The sequence below is a fragment of the Taeniopygia guttata genome, chromosome 20 (assembly GCF_048771995.1).
Source record: "Taeniopygia guttata chromosome 20, bTaeGut7.mat, whole genome shotgun sequence".
In the NCBI taxonomy this organism is placed as follows: domain Eukaryota; kingdom Metazoa; phylum Chordata; class Aves; order Passeriformes; family Estrildidae; genus Taeniopygia; species Taeniopygia guttata.
The window spans coordinates 2,709,652-2,724,475 of NC_133045.1; the positions used below are offsets into that span (position 1 = coordinate 2,709,652).

A 14,824-nucleotide genomic window follows, 5' to 3' on the forward strand; every position below is an offset into this window, starting at 1 on the left:
TCCTTCCTCCCTTCCTTTTTTCATCTCTAAAAATAGGGAATTTACACCCTGCTTTTAAAATCAAGTCAGGAGAAAACTGCAAAATACCCGAGTACCTCTGTTTGCTTCACAACCAGAACAGCTGAGAGACCCCCAAAAGCTGAGGAGACTCCATTTGTGAGCTAAGGAGAACACAGAGCACAGCAATTCACCCCCTGTTCCGCTCTCTGCCTCCAATTTAAACCCCCACGGTCCCCACTCCATCTTCTGCCCAAAACAAGCCCAGATGTCCTGGTAGGACTCCTGACTCACCAGCACATTTTCCTTTTAAAGGTCAAAACAAATGTGTTGTGGCAATAGGGATTTCATTAGCTCCCTCTTAGTTTCAGTTGATCAGCAGGAGTTTAAGAGATTGGTTGCACTCTGGAGCTTCCCTAACAAGGCACTCTTCATCTTCTTTAGGAAGAAGGGAAGGAGCAGCCATGGGAAACATCTCATCCCTGGATCTGTGGCTGAACACAGCAGCAGAGCAATTAGCAAGATGGTCTCTGCAGCAGAGAGAGCTGCACTGGGATGTGCTCACACTCATTTACACACCCAGAATCAGGACTGCAGCCGGAATCCTTGTAGAGCACGACAAACAATTTTCAATTAGTCCAATTTCCCCTCAAGTGTTCCAACACTGCTTGTTTCCATGAAGCTTTGAGCAACTCTGAATTCCAGAGTCCATCTCCTCACACTGTAAGCCTACTCCAACCCAAGAGCAATGCTCCCAAATCCATGGATGAATCACAACCAGATCAGTGCTCCACCAACCACCACTTACTGCTCCAGTCACCAGGCACTGCTCATTGCCACTGTCCCAAGCTATGAGTGCTCATCCAGCTGCTTCAGGACACAACTTCCCATCACAGGTGGGGTCTCCTGGAAAGCTGTCAGCACTTGTAAACAATCCATCCTTTACTGAATCCTTCTTTTTTTGCAGATGTTGCTCATTTTCAGAGGAGGAGGTGGCAGTTGGAGCCCTTCTTTCAGTTCAAATGTTTCTTGGTAAGACTTGTGGAGCAGTCAGAACTATTTTGATACTGGAAATATCTTCCACCTTGCACTGGGTTGCATAAAGACATCCACACATCCATCTTCATCTGCTCTGATCCCCCTCGGCCACTGCTCCAGTTGTGGTGGCTTCCAAGGTCATCTTAGCTAAGGAAAAGTAATGTGGGCAGCAAAACCAGCTCCCTCTTCAGATTTAAATGAATCTTAGGTCCTCTGTTTATCTGATTTTAATGGATGTTCAGGGATCTGTTTTCAAGCTCTCTCTCAAAAAAAGCCCCTTCTGTGAAAGTTCCCACATCACCCACAGAACCCCAGGACTGAAGACAGGAGGAAGTCCCAACGTGCCCAGGGCAGCCAGACTGGTTCAGCTCTCCTGTTCCACGGGCTGGGACCAGACTGAGGAGACCAGAGGACCCTGATGAGTGGCAGAGCAGCAGGAACCGTGTCCTTCAGCCCTGTTAGTCTCACCCCAGTGGAGCATGTCCCACAAGACCACACACACCTACATCTGAGGCTGTGACCGTGAGCAAGGGGAGACTCTCAGCTGCCCTGCAAGGTGTTCCATCAGGTCCCTAACTTGCTCCTGGACATGACAGAATGCCTGTTCCCAGCTCATTTTCTCCACCACTGCCAGAGTCAGAAGAGGTCAAGGAATCCCAGAACAGGATTGGTTGCGGGGGAGGAAAGGGGAGGGAGAGGTATTTGCATGTGAAGAAATATAGCAAGAGAAATACAGGCTGCAGAGATTAGGGAACAGGCTTTTTAGTGAGAGCAGAGCAAAAGACAGCTGCTGGAAGCAGGGCAGGGAAGCATTTAGCATTTCCAGCTGCAAGGCTAATCTGATATGACACTGGATCAAGCCTGGATACACAGCCCCGATAAATCTTTCATCAATAAAGCTCATTGTCACAAACCTGGAGCACACCAGGAAGGCAGCAAACCTCACCTGCACACACAGCCCCTGTGGGTCTTCCCTAAGGACATTTCTCATGGAGGCAGCATGAGAATTTGGTGATCCTCCCTCACTGGCTGCAGCGAGGAAACGCTGTCAAGTTTAGTCTTCGTAAAGAAGCAACTACACATCTGACCTACATAGAGCGCACAGATGTGAGTAGCCTCACACAGAACGCCACAGATTATTTTTTTTTAATGCAGAAAAAAATTAAACACCACCTGCTTTGCCTGGGAACGTGCAGGAACAAAAGGCAGCTGTGCACAGGAGTGCTGCACCAGGATTCAGATGGGAGCTCTGGAGCAGCATGTCCCTCTTTTCTTGGTTAAATCCACTTCCCAGGATTGCCCATCCCTGAAAGTGTTCAAGGCCAGGCTGGACAGGGAGTAGAGCAAGCTGGGATAGTGGAAGGTGTCCCTGCCCATGGCAGGGGGTTGAAAGGGATGATCATTAAGGTCCCTCCAGCCCAAACCATTGCAGGATTCTATGATTTTCACGATTGGGACACAGCTTTTGTTCCCAGGACTGGCAGCCCTGTAACCTTGGCCAGGAGTGTGAAGGATTGGCATCCATCCCCCAGGGATTCTCACAGGATGATTAATGGCACCAACACAGGGACAGAGCCCTGGGGCTGCTGAATCAGGGCACAACCACAGCACTGCTGCAAAACCTGAAATAAGCTGCACACTCCTGCAGCACCCAGGTGACCTGACAAACACAAGTCCATTAAGACAGGTTGAGGTTGGGCTCTTCTCTCAGGGAACAAGCAAGAGGAGGAAACAGCCTGAAGCTGTACCAGGGGAAGTGCAGACTGGATATTAGGGAAAATCTCTTCCCTTGAAAGAGCAGTCAGGCATTGGGGCAGGCTGCCCAGGGAAGTGGCTGAGCCACTGGAAGTGTTCAAGAACTATGTGGGTGTGGCACCTGGGGAAGTGGTGAAATAGAGATTTTTGGAATTCACTTAAGTTAACAAAATGAATTAAGCATTTATATTCTACTTTGTAGAGTTATGTGTTGATTATTAACATTTACTTAAGAAACCTCTGCCATAAGTACAAAAGGGCATAAGAAAATGCAAATTTCTGAAGCTTATTGCACAAAGAACATTGCCTCAGAATGCAAAGAACCCAGGTAAAGAAGCTTTCCTGTCTCCAAGCCTATCAAGACTGACAGATGCACACAGATAAGCACCAAAGGACCAAAAGCACACGCACAGAGAGAAGAGTTCAAAAGTTCAACCATGAGGAAGACCACGATCTTCAGCCTCAAGAGACCACCCGAGACCCCTGTGTAACCACCACAGCAAACCACTCGTGCCCAGAAGGACCTATTTAGCATGAGAGGTGAGGACAGGCAGGGCCAGGGGTTGAATACACACGGTAGAATTGTGTAATGTACTGCATGTGGAACACATTTGGGAATAAAGGTGTGGGTCAGACTGAGGCTCGGGGCACAAGTTTTTGGAGATCTATCTCACTTGTGCCAGGTGCTGGCAATACATACCCACTTCAGAACTACCCCAGGTTCAGAGTCTATTTATTTATTCCACTTCAATGGGTTAGTGGCAAACACGGTGCTGGGTTAACAGTTACACTCCATGGTCTTAAAGACCTTGTCCAACCTCAGTGATTCTGTAATTTCAGATGTCTGTTACTTCCCTGGGTTTAACCCCGACACAAGAGAAGGTGGGAAAATCAGCCAATGCAGCAATAGGAAACGGGTGCTGGGGGCAGACTGGCCAAGGAGGGTGCTCAGAGCAGGGCCAGCTCCTCAGCACAACAGCAAGGCAGTGAAATCCCACATGCCAGGTGTGGGAACCCAGGGCTTCCCTCTGGCTGCCCTGGCAGGTCTGGGACCCTGGCAGGGGTCAGGAACCCCCCTGGACAGAGCCCCCAGAGACACTGTCTGTGATCTCTGTCCATGGAGAGAAGTTTTCAATCTTACAGGATGAATTACAAGCTTTGAGTGTTTGATAAGAATAATAATTTAGTGTGACACGAGTGCAAGAGTAAAATTTTAGGTTTCTAGATTAGGGGTTCAGAGGGCACAAGATGGAGGAATTGGGTGTGTCTTGTCCTTTTTCTTCTTCATGCCCTCCATGTTTCACTGTGGTGTTGGCATTTTTCTATTGGTTTATGCTGGGGACACGCTGTTTAATGTAGATGATAGATATTGGTACATGATTGTAAATATAGTACACGTAGTTTCTGGTATATAATGTTTGTAACATCCCACTGGGGGCAGAGCCCCACACGCTGCCCTGCAGGACAGACCTGCGGCAGGGCAGCAGAACATGTTAGAGATAAACAGAATAAACAACCTTGAAACCAGCACAGACGAATTATGGCTTCTGCTTTGGCAACGGGGCAGAAAGACAGAGACTTTCTACAATCTCGGAATCACCAATACCCACAGATTCCGACAAGGGAGGAGCTGGGAGCTGCCCCTGGCTTTGCTCCCAGCTCTGCTGCTGCCCAAGGTCAGGCCAAGCCACATGCCCTCCTACCTGTTTTATATTTAGAGCATCAAGGCCAGAGCTCCTCACCAAGCCCAGAGCTTCATTTACCACCCTGCTCCGAGGGCAAATGGCAGCACTGGCTACCAAGTCCTACAGATTTCTCAGATTTGGTTATTTTTTTTTTTTTCAGTGTGGGAAGCCTTATCAATACCTCCCGGTCGTCTTTAGTCTCACTAAATAACTTTGAATACGCAAAATTCCAGAGATGAACAAGACTTCAAGGAAGTGATCACAGCACCAAGCCTGCCAGAGCCCAAGGGATACTTGGACAATGCTCTCAGGCACAGGGTGGGATAGTTGGAGTGTCCAGGAGTTGGACTTAATCCTTGTGGGCCCCTTCCATCTCAGGGTATTTAATATTTCTAATAAAATAAATTAATTGGTTGCATCAATTTTATCAGCTGCTCTATTTGCTGGAGATTCCTCTTGCTCAGGACTGTGAGACTCAGAGTAAAATAAGAAGTTGACAAGCTTCAGGGTAAGGAAAAAAAAAAAGCCCAAAATCCAAACTTACTGCCTCATTTAACCTGGAAATTTATAAAGCAGTCACTGATAGTACAAGTCCTGGCTCCCCACACCTCAGCAGCATCAGCCTGTTTGGTACTAACAGGGAAAACAATTCCAGCGTGGGCTGAGGGAATCTACTTCCAAAACCACTTTATTTTAACAAAAATTCAGTTTGCCATCACTGCACAAAGCTTTCTCTCTTACATCACTGTCACATTACTGCAGGTTGTGGAGATGTCAGGAATGCTACCTTCCTGTTACAACCCAGGAAAGAACTTAAAATTCACTGTATTTATAAGATTGCTGGGCTGCTTTGCTCAACTGCATTTTGCCCGAGGATATGGCACCTACTCAGCCTGAGCAGCCTGTTAAAGTGGCTCATCCTCTTTTTGGGGACTTGGAGAGAAAAGGCTTTGTGTAAACATGCAATATTTACTCCCCAACATGCTGTAGTTTGGCAGCCCAGCTGTGCAGACTTGGGGCAAGCCATAAATTACTCACATCACTGAGTGGGTAAAAGCCTCTGACTCACTGAGCCAGAATCCCCTGCACCAATGCCTCACAACAAAGTACAAAATATAGATGTTTATCCTACATATAAGGCTAAAATCTATTAACTCTGAGGTCACACAGTTTTTCCCCCTCTTACAAAGGAGGGGTTGAAAAGGCAGAGAGCACCAGCACACAGAAGGGGATGGGGATATGGAATCTGCAAATTGAACTGCAGAAGGAGACTGGAATGAGATGACCCTTAAGGTCCCTCCCAACCCAAACCAGTCTGTGACTATGATATGATAAATTATGATAAAAGCAATGAATGCAGACACCAGCCTGGATCACAAACCCACACACAGCTCAGGCTGCTGCATCCCCCTTCACTGAGCCCAACCCCTCAGCCCAAGCCTGCCAGGATCTCACCAGTATTTTGGGACGTGCACCAGGAATTAGGGTGATTGTGAATCTAAATAACCTGCTCCCTCCCAGCTCTGCCTGGGAGAGAGGCTGGTGTGACCTGCTACCAATTAAAGGTTAACAACACCACAAAAAAACTGTGTCCGCATAAAGGAGCATCAGAAACCTGCTCCAAATGATTGATTAAACCTTCCTGCCTGTTCAGCTGTAGCTCTGGGCTTTTCCATGCTGAATTAACCACCTCTGCTGTCTGCTGCCTGCTTGACACAGAATAAATGTTCTGCTGTTAGCCAGTACTTTTTTTCCCCAGATCTCAGTGCTCAAATGGCAAAGGAAGAGAGCCAAAAGTTGCCTTTCCAAACTTCCCTGCCAGCAGCTGCCAGTGTCAGGCATCACCTCACCTCTGCATCCCATTGTCTGAACAGCATCACCCCATGGAGCCCCCAGCCCTTCCCTAGGGAGCAGCAAGAAGGAAGATCCCACTGCTGCAATAAGGGGGGAAAAGTCATTTTTAAACAGGATCCCGCTCCCCAAACACTGGCAGATTCTGCCTCGAAATTAAGTTGCACTTTGGCTTTTATCTTCCCTGGAATCCCTGCTGCTTTGCAGACTGGGCTGGAAGATGAATCCAGGAGAACTGGGCAAAAACAGAGGAGCAGCTGATTTATACTTTGGCTGAAAGAGCTTTAATTCTCCCGGCCCATACACACAGCCCATTCATTTGGGGGGAAAGAGGTAATTTAAAATATCATTTCTAGTGTCTGCTGGCAGAACAAAGATGAAGGACTGCAAGAGATGATCAATGTTTAAGGCCATCTTCAAAGCGATTTGGGGAGCTGCTGAAGATAAACAAGCAATTGGGGCCCAGGAGCCAGGCTAAAAGCTGACAGAGAAATTGCTTTTTTCCAAGGCAAACAGAAAGCAAGGAATGGCTCAGTTCAGAAAGGCTGCACTCCCCTCTTGTAATACGAACAGGGCAAGAGACCAAATTTAATTTCTTCCTCACAACAACTTTAATTAAATCATCTAAGCCCTCCCTGCCTGTCTCCTGCCACGAGGTGTGGCTGTGCTCACAGGAGGTATCAGCAAACTCGGCATTATTCCCATGCCTCCCTGGAAATGCTATTTATGCCGCAGTCAAATGGCTGGGGAGCCCAGCTGCAGGGAAGCATTAAGAGGAAAACACCCAAATCCCAGCCCTGATGTGCAGCAGGCACTCCCCCAGCACTGGAGATGCTCCCCAGCACTGCCTGCACAGCTTTCCTGCCAGGGGAACTTCCCAAGGGCTGTTTCTCCTCACCCTCACCTGTGCCCTGAGGTGCCACCAGAGGTACAGGATGGACACTGGCTGCAGGGCGTGAGCTGCACCAAGGATTTTTCATCTTAAACGGAAATTTCAGAGCCAGTTCCTTGACTCTGGGCAAAGGATGGAGGGACAGGAGACAGGGAATGGCTTCCACTGCCAGAGGGCAGGGATGGATGGGATATTGGGAGGGAATTCTTCTCCATGAGGGCGGGCAGGCCCTGGCACGGGTGCCCAGAGCAGCTGTGGCTGCCCCTGCATCCCTGGCAGTGCCCAAGGCCAGGCTGGATGGGCCTGGAGCAGCCTGAGACAGCAAGGTGCCCCTGCCATGGCAGGAGTGGCACTGGATGGGCTTTAAGGTCCCTTCCAACCCAAACCATCCTGGGATTCTCTCAGAGTCAACACAGAGACAGGTGAGGTTTTATTAGCCTGTTGAAATATGTGAACATAAGAGCTGCATTCTTTGGAGCAGAAGTTAAAAAATTATAAATAAAACCAATAAGTTTAAATTACTAGAAGAGCTCAAGAGGATTTCTGCAGTGCTTACAGATTTTACCAGCTCCAGAAGGACCTTCAGGAGCTGTAAGAGCTCCAAGCATTGCAGACTGCTGCAGCATCAACAAAAATACCTGTTTTACAGCAGACACAGCTCCAGGGACAGGAACCAGGAGCTGCTGAACCACCAAAGCCCTCCAGTGCTGCCCCTCAGCAGGAACACAGCTCAGGCCAGGCAGCACCATCAGCTCTGTGAGGTCTGTCCCACAGCAACCACTGAGATTTTTACTAGATTTACAAAAAAAAAAACCCAAATAATTATGTTTGAGCACCGGCCACCAGCAGCCTTCTCCACAGGGGCCACAGCCTGGGCCAGAAGTGTCACCTTGAAGTCCTGGCAAGAGGAGGATGTCACTGGAGGCCAGGTGAAAGGCAGCCAGGAGCACTGAGGGCACTGACACAGCAGCTGCCCTGTGCAGGCCTGGCACAGCCAGGGCTCCCCACATCCTTCCAAAGGAACTTCTCTCACTAATGCTCCCAAGACAGTTTTCCAAAAGAAAGTTTGCTAAAGACAGAAGGGCAGCACAGGATTGAGACTAATAAAGACATCAAGAGCTTTGGTGAGGGAGATCTTCAAGCACCTCCTCCATCCACCCTGTGACCTTTGCCAGCCTATCCTTCCTGAACTCAGGAATTCACACATTAAAATGAACACCAATGGCTCCACAACGAGTGTCCACTGCCACGTTTTCCTCAACAGCTTCTCTTGCAGAAATTGTCGCCTGTTTAAAGGACAGCAGGCAGAGCCCCAGGGGAAAGATGTTCTCCCTCCAGGGGAGGTGGGACACAGCGGGAATGGAGCTGCACTGCCTCAGTTATTCCTCCTGCTCACACATTTCACCTGGCCATTCTTATTCTGCCTGCGGTAGCAAACCGAAAATGAGTTCACATTCATTCCCAGCGAGGCCGTATTTGTTGAAATGTAAGCTGCTTGCAAAAGCATCATCAGATAATGCCCTGACACTTCTCAGCTCCTTTTGTTTGGTACCATCCCCACATGGAGGTGATGCTGCAGATACCGCCAGGGAGTCACTGAATTCACACGGACACAGCCCAGAGGTGCCCATCTATTTACCTTACTCTTGGCAGAAATAAACCCTAGCAACCTGGTATTGTGTTTTCTATTTTAAAAACAGATTTTTTGCAACCAATTAAAAAATAAAACAAAACAAAAAAAAAAAAAAACCCAAAAAAAAAACCCACCAAAAACCAGACAGTTGTGCAACATCACTGGCAAAGTCTGTGGATTCTTAGTGAAGGAAATACTCTGCTGCAGGTGCAGGGATGCTCCTGGAACAGAGCTCAGCATCCTGTGGGGCAGCTCTGGCAGCAGAGGGGAAGGAAAAGCCCAGAAGCCCTGAAATCAACTGAGCACCTTCCCTGCAAAGGCAAGGCCAAGTCTTGCCTCAGGTCGCCAGCACCACTTCTCTACACATTTTCAACACACACCCAAGGCTTGCTTTAAAAAAATAATCAAATATTAGGATTCTGAGGTGCCAGGGTGAGACCTGCAGGAGCCAGCTGCTGCAGGATGGAGCTGGAGAGGCTCCATCCAGTCCCACGTCTCTTTGTGCTGGGCAGTCCAAGAGCCCTTAGTGAGCAGGACAAGCAGCATTGTTTGGGTGTTACACAAGAGCCAAAAGGATTACTCAGGCTGCCCTTATAGCCCTTCCCTGGCTATCCAGAGCCAGGGCTGAGGAATCTGCTGCTCCCAGGGACACCTCCTGCCCAGGTGAGACAGCCCTGGCACTGCTCCTGCAGCCACAGCTGCTTTCAGGCAGATTTTCAGACAAAAGGTACTCTGGTTTTATTTAAGAACAAGAAGTCATTACCAACACTCGCAGGATTTCACCTTTCTCTAACAAGGAGCATCTCGCTGGGAGCTCACAGCACTCCAGATTGCAGGCAGCAGACTTTTCCACATCCATGCTCCAGCATCATTTGTTACATCCTGCACAATATTCCCCCAGCTCAGGCTCCACAGGAGCAGCTCCTCTTGTTTGCCCACAGCCTGGCGGCACCAGGATGCTCAGTCTGATTGTTTCAGCTGCAAGGAACATGAGAAGCACCAAGAAAAGCTTTGGATTCACTACATGCACACAGACTGGCCTCTGTGAAAGGAAACAGCATTTGCTCGTGGTTTGAAGCCTTGGCTTTGGCATTTCCAACATCTCAAATATTAAACTAGCCACAGACACATATTAATTCTGCAGAATACCCATCTAAGTCAATCCCTGCCCAGTATCACCTCAATTCTGCCTTTTATAATGCACCTATAGTTAATTTTGTATTGGAGATTGAGCTGGCAGACACCTGACCCTCTCATTAAATACACACTTTCAGGTGAGACCCCCGGGCACTATTACTCACTGGAATTAAACGGGTACACCAGGACTGGTGGCAAAAATAAAAATAGCCCAAGCTCTGGGCACGTCGGGGAAGGCAGCGGCCTTCTGTGCACAACAGCAAAATCAACTTAATCACAAATGACAACTTCTGAAAGCCTTTACTTTGGATTCATCCTTGGCATTTTTCTAGGCCAGCTTGAAAACAAAAGCTTTGTCTTCTTAAAATGCAATTGCCTGAGGCACCTCTAAAAAAAGTGACATAACTCAGGTTTGAAAAATGCCTCCTGGGTTTCAGATCCTCCAAAGAGCCTCTTTACTATTCAGCTTGATTCAGATTACCCAGATCAGCATGAACTCTGCAGATTTAGCCCCAGCTACCAGCACAGGTATAAAATGCACATATTTAGGATTATTTTTTTTAACTATATGATTAAAGCTCTACAGTTATAAAAAAAGAATATGTTATTGATCTGAATAGCTGCTCCCTCACTTTTCTCCAGCAGGTTTATAAACACTCTGATGACAGTTTATTCTGAATTTCACTCTGTTCGGCTTATTCCAGATTTTTTTTTTCCCCAGCCTGTTTTTCTTGCTGAGTATTTTCAACCTTTCCATCACAAACCTCAAGCTGTGAGAAGAATGAGCAACTTGTTTTGGAATCACAATTTGAGCCTAAAATTTGATTCTTGTTTCTTTTCCCTGCACAAACCTTTTTCATTTCAGTAATTTTACGAGCAGTGACTCCGTGCTTCTGCAAATCCAGGAGCACAGCTCTGTGCCAGTAACTTAATGGGAGGGGGCAAGGAAGGAAAAGCTGCAATTCTCCAAGACAGACACAGCTACTTCCAATGCCCATAATAACACCTTGGATAAACCACAGTACCTTTAACATATCACAGATTTTTATCCCCATAGGCTGTTTTCTTTGAGCAGCTACAAATTTACTGCTCGGTCTGAAAACTCCTTATGCAGCCACCAGTGAAGAACTTAAATCAAAAAAGAGTTTTGTTGCTTCTATTGAATGATTTGGGACACAGAGAGCTGTAAGCTGTCTTTGTGATGGGAACACGTTACAGTCTTTTTCTGAATGATCAAGTCCCATCACTTACTCCACATAAACTGTTCTCTGTCAAGAGCTTTAATCCTCTCTTTTCAATCCTTAAATAAAACATCCTCCCCAAAGTCACTTCCTATTATCAGCTGTTTCTGAAGAAAGTGGTTCTTAAGAACACACCTCTTTCTGCTTTGCCGTTCTCCTGAAATCCATCTCCAACATTAGCCTGACAGAGGTAAAACAGCAGCAATCTTCCCGGGCTCAGAGAGCTGGAGGAGTGTCTGAACACCCACCCCTCTCGAAGGAAGCTTTCACACGCGGCCAAAACCACAGAAAGGCTTCCAGGAACGGGAGCAATAAACCTTGTGACAAGCTGTCAGCCAGAGCAGGCAGCCCACGGAGGTGCTCCAGGGTCACACATCTGAGTTCTGCTTGTGGCACAGCTCCTCAGCTCCCTGACTACAGCAGCACCCATCCCTGCATCCCGGAGCTCACCTGGAAGCCAGGCTCCTTCCCTGCCCTTTAGAACACTGCAAAGAGCCCAAATCCCAAAGAATAGCAGAATAAAAGGAATAAAAGCACAATGAAAGGGAAAGCGGCACCTGCCACTTCACTGCTGAAGGGAGACCAAGAGCGGAGGCACCTGTGTGAGAGCTCAGCCCTGCTCCCGCAGCAGGGACAATCCAGAGGGGCCGGGACACAGCCCAGCCCTCCTGGGCTGATGGCACAGCCAAGGAAAACAGGTTCGGCCAGGGCGCTGAGGTCCAGGGCAAATGCCAAGGGCTTGTGCTGGCCCTGGCAGCTCGGGAAGGGTCCGACCTGCGCTGCCACCGCGCTCCCTCCCTGCCCGGCCGCCGCCGGCACCGGCCATCGGTCACACACGGATTTACCGGCGGGGGAAACACAACAGTTTCCTCACTATGAAATAAGAGGGTCTTTTCTTCTGGCCTTGAAAGTCAGTCCAAGCCAGCCGTGATGCCACTGACTTGTCTCCTAAAAGCCTGAGCAGCCGCTGCGGTGCGGGAAGGCCCCCCAGCCACACAGCACGGGCTGGTTCCCAGCCCTTCCCCACGCCAAAACCATGCGAGAATTACACCCAGAAGTGGTGGAGTCACCATCCCCGGAGGGACTTAGAAGTGTAGAAGTGGCACTTGGGGGATATGGTTCAGTGGTGGGCTTGGCAGTGCTGGGTTAATGGCTGGACTCGATCTTAGCGGGCTTTTCCAACCTAAGTAATTCTGGGATTCAGGTTCTGCGCTGAAGCACTGCAGCAAGCACAACTGCGAGGGGTCGTTCCTGCAGGCTCTTGCTCTTCAGGAGCAAGTCAGAAAATAAAGGTGCACAAAGGTGCACATCCGCCCTGCTGCCCATCCCGGCAGTTTGTGTCTCAGCCGCCTGGGCTGCCTAACGGGAATCAGCCGCCGGACCTTCCCAAAGGCACCGCCAGATCCGACTGTTTCACACTCACCAAAGCTGCTCTGGAGCAAGACCCGGACTTTCATACATCACCTCACATCAACAGAATCATTAAGTCTGAAAAAGACTTCCAAAATCATCAGGTTCCAACCTCTGACCGAGTCCTCCCGTGTCCAGTAAAACGTACGGCCGAGTGTCACATCTGCTCATTTTTAACATTCCCAAGGATGGTGGCTCCACCACTTCCCTGGGGAGCCTGTTCCCAAATACAAATCCCAAATACAAATCCGGCAGAACCAGCAGCCCCACCATAATCGCGACAGAGAAGCTCCGGCGGATCCGGCACGGCGCGCTGGAGCCCGCCGGGCTCCGCACGGTCCCGCGGGGAGCGGCGCGGCTCAGCGCCGCTCGGGCTCGGTATTCCGCCCGTTCGCTCGCTACGGAGCCTCTCCCGGCCGCGCGAGGCCCCGCTGGCAGAGCAGCCGAGCATCTCCGGTTCGCAGGGGCACAGAGCAGCCCGCGGTCACACCGCGGACATCCCCGCCGAGCGCCCGGGACCCGCGCAGGGCTCAGCCCCGGAGCCATCGCCACCCCGGCAGCCGCTTCCAGGCGCGGCATTTCCCCATCCCGTCAAACGGCGAAACGTGCATCAGGGGCGGAAAAACCTAACCACACACCAGAGAACGGGTGGGGAAAGTGAAGGTTGAAAAAGAAAAAAAAAAAAAAATAATAAAGCAGCACTAATTCACTGGCACGGGTACTCGCGCTGCCAGCACGGACCGCACACTGGCTGGCGGGAGCGGTCCCTCCGCAGCAGCAGGGGGAAGGGGCGGCAGCACTCACCGGGCAGGTCGGTGCCGGGCAGGTCGGTGCCGTGCGGACGGAGGGCCGGGCCCGTCCCGCCTCGCCCGCGGGAGCCGCCGGCTCAGTGCCGCGCACCGCCCCGCGCCCCGGCTCCTTCCCGCCGACCGTACCACGGCTCCAAGCCGGGGGGGACCACGCGCCGCGGAGAGCCCACCCCTCTGCCCGCCGCCCGCTCTCGCTGCTGCCGCGGCGCGGCCTGCACCGATCCGCCCTCACGGGGCTCTGCCGGGCAGGGCCGCGCAGCCGGGGCTCGGCCGGGGGCAGCGCCGCTCGCCCCGCACCGCCCGCTCCCTCCCGCTCAGCTGCCCGCGCGGTGGAAGAGTCCAGAGCGGGCGGGCGCGGGAGGGGCCGGGCGCTGCTCCGGGCGCCGCTCCGGGCGCGGGTCCTCGTGAGGGAGCGGCGGGGCGGCCGCGGCGGGGCTGCGCTGCGCTCGGGGCTCTCGGTGTTGGCGGTTCGGCCCCGCAGCGCGGTCTGTGAGCAGCGGAGCAGCCGCCCCCAGCGCTGGCACCGGCACCGCTCGCTCTGTGCCTACACCCGGTTCACCGGAGCCGCAGCCGAAGTTCGCAGCCGCGGCGTCCCCGCCGAGCGCGCAGCGGAGCCGCGGGTCCAGCCCGGAGCTCCGGGGCCGCTCTGCCGCAGGGGCTCAGCCCGGCTGCTCCGTTCTGTGTCCACCCGCTCCTGGCACTCACCGGGCAGAAAACGGTTCTCTCGGGAAAATGATGTTTGCTGGCCGAAATGAACAGCCGGCATTCCGCCGCTGCCTGGAGGCGTGGGCAGGCCAGGCGGAGAGCCCCGGCGCTGGAGGGACGGGCACACGCGGAGCCGGGCAGGCACCGGCTGGAGGTGGCACACGGGGTCAGAGCTCCCGCTGTGTGCTCCCAGCTCGCGGCAGAGCGGTTCGGGTGACATCAATGCGAATAATTCCATGCAGCCGCTCTCGACAGCGTGTTAGGGAAGGGCAAGAGCTCACCAGCGGGAGCGAGGCATCAACAGAAGCATAAATCAGAAATGCCATCAAGTCCAAGCATTATCCCAGCGCTGCCAAGCTCACCACTAACCTGTGTCCCCAAGTGCCACATCCTCACAGCTTTTAAATCCCCCTGGGCAGCTGTGCTGGGGCTGGACAACCCTTTCAGTGAAGAAATGTATTCCTGTTACATGCCTGGGATAGTGCAACAGCACAAATGATTAATTGACAGACAAGGCAAATCCCCCATAAGTTTTCCCCACTGATCCCAACAGAATTATACTGGTGTTTAAGTGATCAGTTACACAAAACTACCCAACACAGTGCTGATTCCTGATGGGACTGGTGGGAGTGTTGAGGTGCTCAGAAGATACCTCTGAAGGTTGGGTAAAG

The 14,824-nt window shown here is 51.1% G+C and overlaps 1 protein-coding gene across 4 annotated transcripts in view; it reads right to left on the reverse strand.

The window, feature by feature from the left end:
- RALY (RALY heterogeneous nuclear ribonucleoprotein) overlaps positions 1-14,324 on the reverse strand; it is a 134,815-nt gene extending 120,491 nt beyond the window's left edge. Inside the window, exon 1 of one of the 4 annotated variants that reach the window (XM_072917199.1) lies at positions 14,154-14,324. The gene's annotated coding sequence lies outside the window, so the exon portion shown is untranslated. Of the gene's footprint in view, positions 1-13,443; positions 13,732-14,153 lie in introns of those variants that run through there. The other 3 variants (XM_072917200.1, XM_041720210.2, XM_041720209.2) reach the window with 3 other exon arrangements.
- Positions 14,325-14,824: the final 500 nt, after the last annotated feature.